Source organism: Carcharhinus amblyrhynchos, chromosome 24 (assembly GCF_965287045.1).
Source record: "Carcharhinus amblyrhynchos chromosome 24, sCarAmb.v2.hapA, whole genome shotgun sequence".
Classification (NCBI taxonomy): Eukaryota; Metazoa; Chordata; class Chondrichthyes; order Carcharhiniformes; family Carcharhinidae; genus Carcharhinus; species Carcharhinus amblyrhynchos.
In genome coordinates, this window is record NC_137347.1 from 25,812,406 (window position 1) to 25,821,681 (window position 9,276).

The 9,276-nt window shown below is 41.9% G+C and overlaps 1 protein-coding gene across 2 annotated transcripts in view; it reads right to left on the reverse strand.

The window, feature by feature from the left end:
* Positions 1–7,700, reverse strand: part of col8a2 (collagen, type VIII, alpha 2) — a 244,047-nt gene extending 236,347 nt beyond the window's left edge. The window contains exon 1 of one of the 2 annotated variants that reach the window (XM_080211203.1): positions 7,668–7,700. The gene's annotated coding sequence lies outside the window, so the exon portion shown is untranslated. Of the gene's footprint in view, positions 1–1,141; positions 1,338–7,667 lie in introns of those variants that run through there. The other variant, XM_080211201.1, reaches the window with a different exon arrangement.
* Between the last annotated feature and the right edge of the window lie 1,576 nt (positions 7,701–9,276).

Genomic DNA, 9,276 nt, shown 5'->3' on the forward strand with positions numbered 1-9,276 from the left:
CTAACCTTACTGAGGAGCCAAGAATGAAAGGAAATGGATGACACCCATTCAAAAATCTATGTTAATTCTGGAAATTTACTCTTGTGGATGGGGCAGTTATCCTAAAGAGCAGTGAGGGGTGGGGGGCTGGAGGGTGGTTCTGAACAAAAATTCAAAGCACTTATGCAGTAGATTGTGGAAAATCAGGTGTCACCTCGACTTGCTCAATACTTTGGACTAGAACCCATTCTTGCGTTGCAGTTGGAAGGGAAGAAAAGAACTCACACTTATATAGCACCTTTCGCAGTCTCAGGGTTACTGCAAGGCACTTTACAACCTTTGCAGTTTTTTTTTCAAATTGGAATCACTGTTGTAATGCAGGAAAAAAAAAGCTGAAGCCAATTTAGCCACAGCAAAGTTCCTCAAACAACAGTGAGATAATGGTCGGATAATCTGTTTTTTATTTAAGTGATGTCCATCGAGGGCTAAATATTGGCCAGGGCACTGGGGAGAACTCTCTTGAATTGTGTGATTCACTGGGAGAGTCCTCTGTTTAATGTCTCCTCCTAAAGACAGAATCTGTGTGTGCAAATCCACAATGATCACAAATATAGTATTACATCTGATACTGGAGGTCAGAGCATTAACTCATTCACCAACCTGATCAGTTCCTAACAGTGTGACTAGTATGGTAGTGAGACTAGTATAGTACACAATTTGTTTAGTGATGTTACTGATATTTTAATTGTAGACTAGTACCATACAGTGATCTCATTGTTCACATTTTTTTTTACCATCTAGTGCCAATGAAGGAGTCAGGACACCACCTGTTTTTAATAGGAACTTCTAGCTTCTAATAAGATTGAAGCCTGTCTTAAGAGATGCCTTAAATTCTTGCTACGTTCAATCAAAAAACTGAAACTGCCCATAAGTAGTGCTCTGCTTTGAAAAAGTGAACTCTAAAACTAATTTAGGATTTTTTCTTAAAAATAGACAAAAAGCCACAAGACAATTTGTACATTTTGTTTCTAATTCTGTTGTGTTTTCCTGGTTGTCACTGTTCAGGAATAAAAGATTGTGCAGCTGTAAAAATGTAGAATTTAACACGCGCAATCTGTAGATACAGTTACAATATGAAGAATGGGAACGGGAAATCTCCTACCTTTGCTCGTGGCACAACGTCAGTTTAAAAGATAAAGGTCTAGTTTGCTTGTTGTGATGATGGTAGAATTTCTTCTGGGTGCTCTACTCCATAGGTTTCTATGAATAAGCAGAGCACTTGCTCCTACGCAGTTTGCAGCCTCAAGCTTCGCAGCATAGAGGAAGAGAGAGAGAGTCACTTTGACAGCACGTCAGAGAGGGTGCGTGTGTGAGTGAGAGTGGGCTATTTCACAAGCTGTTTAATGGGCTAGACTGAGATCGGCTTTGCTTTTTTTGAGCATGTTCCAGCTGAGAATTGTTTCTCAGGTTCTAAGATACAAAGGGTCGTGTTTGTGGCTTTGGGGGAGGGGGGGGAAGAACTTTTGAGACTTTTTTTAAAAAAAGTCCAATTTCACTTGCGTATTTCATGGATAGTTGCCACTGCTGTTGGACGCAGTTGACAAAAGTACTTGCAGCCTTTTGCTTCCTTGATTCCTGTGTCGCTGTTGTCTTCGCAAAATATCCGTATGAGCCACTCTGTCCCATCATCGGTCAACAGCTATAATTGTAGGATTGCGAAGAACTGACTAAAACAGTTTAAGTGAGCAGATAACTGTTGACTGCGTGCTATGATTCGCTGCAGTTAGATTTTCGGGATTTGTTTACTTAAAAGGGAATAGATTTGGTGATTTTTTTTCACTGTAAAGTCTGGCTTTCATAACTTAAATATGGATCTGCTTCATGAAGTGGAAACAGATGGCTCCATATATCCCAATAGAACAACATGTCCATTAGCACGTGGAACCTCAAGCAGTTTGGAGTTTGATATCCAAGTGCAACCCCATGTCCACTTACATGTGCAACTCGTAAAGTATTCAGTGTTTACTGCCCTAGAACAAGCATCATCTACTGACACATTAATCCCATGCAACACTCACTGTTTACTAATCCTGCCAACTGAATCTTTATCTAGGTTGAGGGATGCTGCTCGATTGCAGTATAGGGGGGGTTACTTTGGAGGAGGTAATGCTGCCCCTGAGGACATCCTGACCGGGACAAGAGATTTACACTTGTTTCAGCTTAAGTTGCATTGAGTGCAGCAACGCGAGTTTATGGGAAAGGAGGGGGTGGGGGAGGGGGTGGGGTGGCGTAGGGAAGAACAAATCATATAATACGTGGCCCTTTCGAGAAAGCTGGCCGTGCACCAGGACGAATTAAATCATTTTCATTAATGACATTCATTTGTAGCCCACCAAGGAATTTGAAAAAATGAAGTTGGATATTTTGGGGTGGAAAGGAATTAATGGCTAAAAACTTTCAAAGCTTCTAGTTTACTAAAGGACTGATGATTGTATCCCAATCTGACAAGAAACTAGTTGTGTATATCTTTTAAAAGTCATTTAAAAGTCAGAGTCATTCTCAGGCGAGTAGATAGGCACTGATTTAAAATGTTGATTTTTTTTGTGCGGGTTAGCTGCATTATTCAAACTTTACTAAGTTGGCACTTAAATAACTAGCATTTTTTTTAAAATCAAAAGCAAAATCTTTCCTCCCCCAAATAAAAATGACATTTTTAAACAAATGCCCACTTGCGCCAGTTTTTGCAGTTGCTTTTGGGTTTGGTGATATACAAATGAAGTTTGAGCAGAAATCCTGGGGAAAACAAAACATCATAAAACAGTTGTAAATTGTAGATTACACCAAAATTGGAAACTACATCCAAATTCTAATGTATCCTCCAGTACTATTTTATCCCCATATTTACCAATATTCTTAATTCCAGCAGATTTTTTTTTTTATAAAATATGCCCCTCTCCAGTTTTTGCCTTGGTGTGGATTTACACTCCTGTGACATGTCTTTGGATATGTGGTTACGTTAAAGGTGCTGAATTTGGCTCCTTTGATTTCATTCAGAAATCCAAACATACCCTTTCCCCGAATATCCTATTCATATTTTTATCCTCTTGTGCTGGATGACACTATGTGGTCTCCACACTCACGTTCCTGATCTCTGTGTCACAGATAACTAGCTACATGGTGAATAAAGCACTAACACCTGGAGCATACCATATTGCAGCACTCACCCACCTGCAAACTTGTGCAATCCAGGTCCTTATTGTATAGTGTGCAATAAATGTAAAGGGGAGGTAGTGGTGCAGTGGTATTGTCGCTGGATCAGAGACTCTGGGGACTTGTGTTCAAATCCCAGTATGGCAGATAGTGAAGGTTTGAATTCAGTAAAAAAATTGGAATTAAAAGTCCAATGATGACCATGGAACCGTTGTCAATTGTCATAAAAATCCACCTAGTTCACTAATGCCCTTTAGGGAAGGAAATCTGCTGTCCTTACATAATCTGGCCTCATGTGACCCCAGACCACAGCAATGTGGTCTCTCAAATGCATTCAGGGATGGACAATAAATGCTGGCCCAGCCAATGGTGCCCCCATCCCATGAATGAATTTTAAAGAATTGAAACTGCTACAACATCATTATTTGTCCACCCTGGCTTTTGCATGGTTCTCTTACAATGGTAGGGCTGACATGGGAATAGAAATAGGTAATTTAGCCCTTTGAGCCTGTCCATTCAGAGAGATTGTGGTTGATCCATCCACCTACCTTAACTCCATGTTCTTTACACCCTTGGCTCGCAAAAAGACGATCAATCCCAGATTTCATTTTAATTGAACTACCATCTTTTCATGGGAAAGAATTCAACACTACTTGCTTGACAGAGTTTTTCCTAACTTCTCTCCTGAATGCACTGGTTTTGCCTTTGATGTTTTGACCCTTTCCCAAAGGAGAAAAATAACAATAAAATGGGAAATAAGAATACTGGTCTGAACTGTTTTTTCCTTTTGGGTTGACACAAAATCCCCCAAGAGCAGAAAAATTGCTTTTTTCTTATCCACTTCATCAGTTTCTTTCAAAACCCTAAATACTTACATGAAATAATCTTTTAACCTCCACTATTTCAGAGAATACAAACCTAGTCTATGCAACCTCTCCCCAGAATCTAACCCACTGAGCACAATGACCTTCTGGTGACCCAGGCTCTTTCTGATGCCAATATATCTTTTATAAGATGTTGTGCCCAGAACAGTACTCCAGATGTGATCTAATCAGGGCTTTGTACAGGTGTAGTAAAACTTTCTCTCACTTTTCTTGTAGTTCACTAGTTGTAAAGGCTAACATGCCAAGAGCCTTTTTGATGGCATTTTGTACCCAACTCATGCACTTTATTTTTTAGACCTTTATATCTCTTTGAACCTTCACCATTTTGCGATTTTCACCATTTAGATCCACCCAGATTTACGTGCAGTTTCCAGCACATTGTCATGACTACAAAGTATCCTGCGCTGATGTGGAATTATTTATAAAATCAGGTTTGAGTTATTTACCTAAACATCAAATACCGAAGTAAATTTTGAATATGGCACTGTCGGAAGTAATGCATTCTCCTTAACCAACTGAGAAAGCGTCACTTCCACTACACATAGGAAGAGAATCTTTTGTTTAAATGCCCCTAGGCACTAAAAGTTTACTGGAAGCATAATAAAATAATGTTTAAACTGCAAATTTTGGTAAGTGGAAAAATGTAGTCACTGGCAGTGTGAAATGGTATGCTAAAGATAAACAGCAATAATGTAAGTTTTACAAAAAGGATCATGAACTTATGAGCATGTTATATTTTGTTATTTGCAAAAACTTGAACTACAGTTTAATATGGGACTATAGTTTATGAATCAGATTGCAATCCATGTGCAGCACCACAAAACATGCCTGTCATAAATCTTGTTTGCCAGCAAAACTGTGGTGTTTTAAGAGGGAGTTTACTGGGCAATACAATGAATTGGAGGCCTGTTCCAACAAGCTCAAGTCCACTTCTCACAAATAATATCAGAACCTTTGACACACAATTTTGTGATAAAATTCTGGTGTAAAAAATTGACCCCTCCTCCCTAAGAGCAAAGTTCTGATTTTGAGATTACTTATTCATTTGTGGGACATGGGCTTCACTAGCTGGCTAGCATTAGTTGCCCATCCCATTTGCTCTTGAACTGAGTGGCTTGTTTGGCCATTTCAGAGGACAGTTGAGAGTCAACCACATTGTAGTGGCTCTGGAATCATATGTAGGCCAGATCAGGTAAGAGGATTTCCTTCCCTGAAGGACAGAATGAACCAGATGGGTTTTTCTGACAATTGGCAACGGTTTCATGGTCATCACTAGACTCTTAATCCCAGGGACTTTTTATTGAACTCAAATTCCATCATCTGCCATGGTAGGATCCAAACCCGGGTCCCCAGGACATTGGCTGAGTTTCTGAATTAATTGCCTAGCAACAATACCACTAGCCCATTGCCATTAGATAAATGGGAATCAATGTATTTGCACATTTAATTATTATTTTTAATTATTTTAGTCAATCTGTAGCCAAAAAGTGAAACCCTTTTCAGCTGAAGCACTTTGTTCTATACACTCACGATTCCCATTCTACAATATAGACCTAATAAATCTGGTAATAATTAACTTTGTGGAAAGCCCTTGGAGCCAGGGATGAGGGATGGGGCGAGGGTGGCAGAGAGCAGGGGCGGTGGGGGTGGGTAGGCAAGTCTCATGTGCCATGGGGGCTGGGGACTGCAGGTTCAGGGATGTGTGGGAAGTCTCACTGGGTGGTCAGTATGGCGGGGAGGGATTCTCTGGCCTCCCAACCATGTTTCTCGGCAGTGGGAGGTGGTGCACTGTTCACTGGTAGCTGCTGTTAAATGAGATTTCCCACTGATGTCATCCGTGCCACCATGAAATCCGTGAAAGGGGGTGCTTTGCTAGCAGGAGCAGAGAATCCCACCAGCATGAATGGCTGGAGGATTCCCCCTGGATCTTTATAATAGTTACCCAGAAGTTGGAAAGGGTTTTAATTCTCCATGCCTTTTCTCAGTAACTATGCAATACAGCTAGAACATGTGAATTTTGATTTAAATCGTGTTTAGTTGGATGATGGTTCCCAACACAGGGCAATTGCTTCGAGGAAATTTGCACTTCCGGCAATTGCCATGCAAACCCTGACTTGGGAACCTCCGAGAGGGATTTCCCAACACATCTTTAAGTCCTACAACACCGCCCCCACCCAATCCCCCACCAAATCCAACGTTAGAGTGTTCCAAAGTTACATTCATAGAACATAGAACATAGAACATTACAGCCCAGAACAGGCCCTTCGGCCCACGATGTTGCGCCGACCAGTTAAGAAACAATGACCCACTAACCTAAACCAATCCCTTTTCGTCCATAAACCTATCCACGGATCTCTTAAACGCCCCCAAACTAGGTGCATTTACAACCGCAGCAGGCAGGGCATTCCAATCCCTCACCACCCTCTGGGTAAAGAACCTACCCCTGACATCCGTCCTATAACTACCCCCCTTAATTTAAAGCCATGCCCCCTCGTGCTAGCTTTCTCCATCCGAGGAAAAAGGCTATCACTGTCCACCCTATCTAAACCTCTAATCATCTTATATGTTTCAATAAGATCCCCTCTTAGCCGCCTTCTTTCCAGCGAAAACAACCCCAAATCCCTCAGTCTCTCCTCATAGGACCTCCCCTCCATACCAGGCAACACCCTGGTAAACCTCCTCTGCACCCTCTCCAAAGCCTCCACATCCTTCCTGTAATGTGGGGACCAGAACTGCACACAGTACTCCAAGTGCGGCCGCACCAGAGTTGTGTACAGTTGCAACATGACGCTGCGACTCCTAAATTCAATCCCCCTACCAATAAACGCCAAGACACCGTATGCCTTCTTAACAACCCTATCTACTTGATTCCCAACTTTCAGGGATCTATGTACACATACACCTAGATCCCTCTGTTCATCCACACTATTCAAAGTCCTCCCGTTAGCCCTATACTCTACACATCTGTTATTCCTACCAAAGTGAATTACCTCACACTTCTCCGCATTAAACTCCATCCGCCACCTCTCGGCCCAGCTCTGCAACCTGTCCAAGTCTTCCTGCAAACTATGACACCCTTCCTCACAATCTACCACACCTCCGACTTTGGTGTCATCAGCAAATTTACTAATCCACCCAACTATACCTTCATCCAGATCATTAATAAAAATTACAAACAGCAGTGGGCCCAAAACAGATCCCTGAGGCACACCACTCGTAACCGAACTCCATGACGAATATTTACCATCAACCACCACCCTCTGTCTCAGCAATCCTAAAAACATAAACTATGAAATACGATACTTCTGCGCTAGATTTCTGCAAAGTTTATTATCAGAAAATTAATATTTCAGAAGATACTGCACTGAGCTTAATGGTCACAGGAAACATACCTGGAAAAGTGATTAAAGCCACATCTATTAGCTATTTAAAATACATTAATTTACAAGCTAATGCTACACTTAAAAATTTCTCTAATCCCAGCATAACAAATTAAGTGGAGCTCATACATATCAATGAAAGGTTTATTAATTGTGTATTATAACACAGTAGATGAAGGTCTTAAAACATGTTGAAATTTTTAAAGAGGCTCACCACAGATGCTATTTAAATATTATCAAATCCAGGCGGAGAGCTTTTTCCACCGATGGGGTTGAGCATGGAGGCAGGTGAATGTGACCATTCGCATGGCCAGCTAACAGAAGTAAATAAGTGCATTTATTAGTCACAAGTAGGCTTACATTAACACTGCAGCGAAGTTACTGTGAAAATCCCCTAGTCGCCACATTCCAGTGCCAGTTCAGGTACACGGAGGGAGAATTTAGCATGGCCAATGCACTTAACCAGCACATCTTTCTGTGAGAGGAAACCGGAACACTCGAAGGGAATCCACATAGACATGGAGAGACTCCGCACAGACAGTGACCCAAACTGGGAATTGAACCTGGGTCCTTGGCATTGTGAAGCAGCAGTGATAACCACTGTGCCACCATGCGGCTCTTTTCCTTTGTCTGTTTGCAGGTTCCATCCCACCCCCAGGTCACCACTGCCAGGTGGCCAACTGAGAGTGTTTAAAGACCAACTAAGACCAATTGTCAGAGGTTGACTGGAATTCTCTAGCCAGACTCCAGCCCTCCTGAGGCACAAGGGGACAGCCCATCTGCCTGGAGATGACATTCTGGCGGTGAACTGGGAGGGCCGGTACTTCAGTCAGGCTCTGAGGCCTCCCAACTGCCAGGTATCAGTGTGCCTTAATGAGGAGTTTCAGCTCCACAGTGATGGTCTGGTTACTGAGGCGATTTTTAAATTAAAAGTTATAACTGGGGAAGAGGGTGCCATCGTGGCTGAGGCATCCTCCATTTCTCTTCGCTGGAAGGGTTGCCTGCTGCTTCTTTCAAGGGGGAAGATCTCATATTTCCCAACACAGTGCGGGCTTCTGATACCCACTTTACCCTGCGATCAGAGCCCTGAAGTGTATGAGGAATATTGTTAAAAGACACCACTTTTGCCATATTATGACCTGATGCTTTCAGCCAAACTAAATAATGGATTTACAAAACTAATGTCATGTTTTTGAAACATTTGAATTCTCATTTAGCTGGATTTGAATTTACCATTACAATCTTTAAATGCTTCTGCTTGCTGTAGTATTGTTTCAACAGCAGCTACTCTGTCTGTTTACCAGAGGGCATATGCATCAATTCCTTTAGTCTGAAGAAAGATTATGACATCCAGAGAAAGACACCTCTGGACAGAGCTTTCTCATTATGTTGTTAGCTAAAAAGATGCTAATCCAACTAAAGATATTTTCCCAAATTGTGCTCCATTTTGTTTGAGTTCAGCTGTAAGCTTTAGAAATTGCAAAATTGTGAAGAATGTTAACTCCTGATTTCTGAATGCTTCGGCGTTAAGTTGTTAATAAATTAATCCTGCTCTGGCTGGCCAATGTGGTTCATTGATGTAATGCAGCCACAAATCTTGTGCTCTCACTGACAGTGGACTTGGAGGCAGGGAGGTCATCAAATTAAGTGGGATAGTGACATTTCTGAATCCATCCCACCTCCCCCAGTTTTCAGTTCTGGGCTGGAAGACCCCTGGTCAGCCCTTCAGCCTTACTGCCCTTTGAGGCCCTTAAGTAGCTAGTTAATAACCCTGTAAGGGCCTCATCCTAGACTTAACTGGCAGGGGTGAAACCATGATCAGA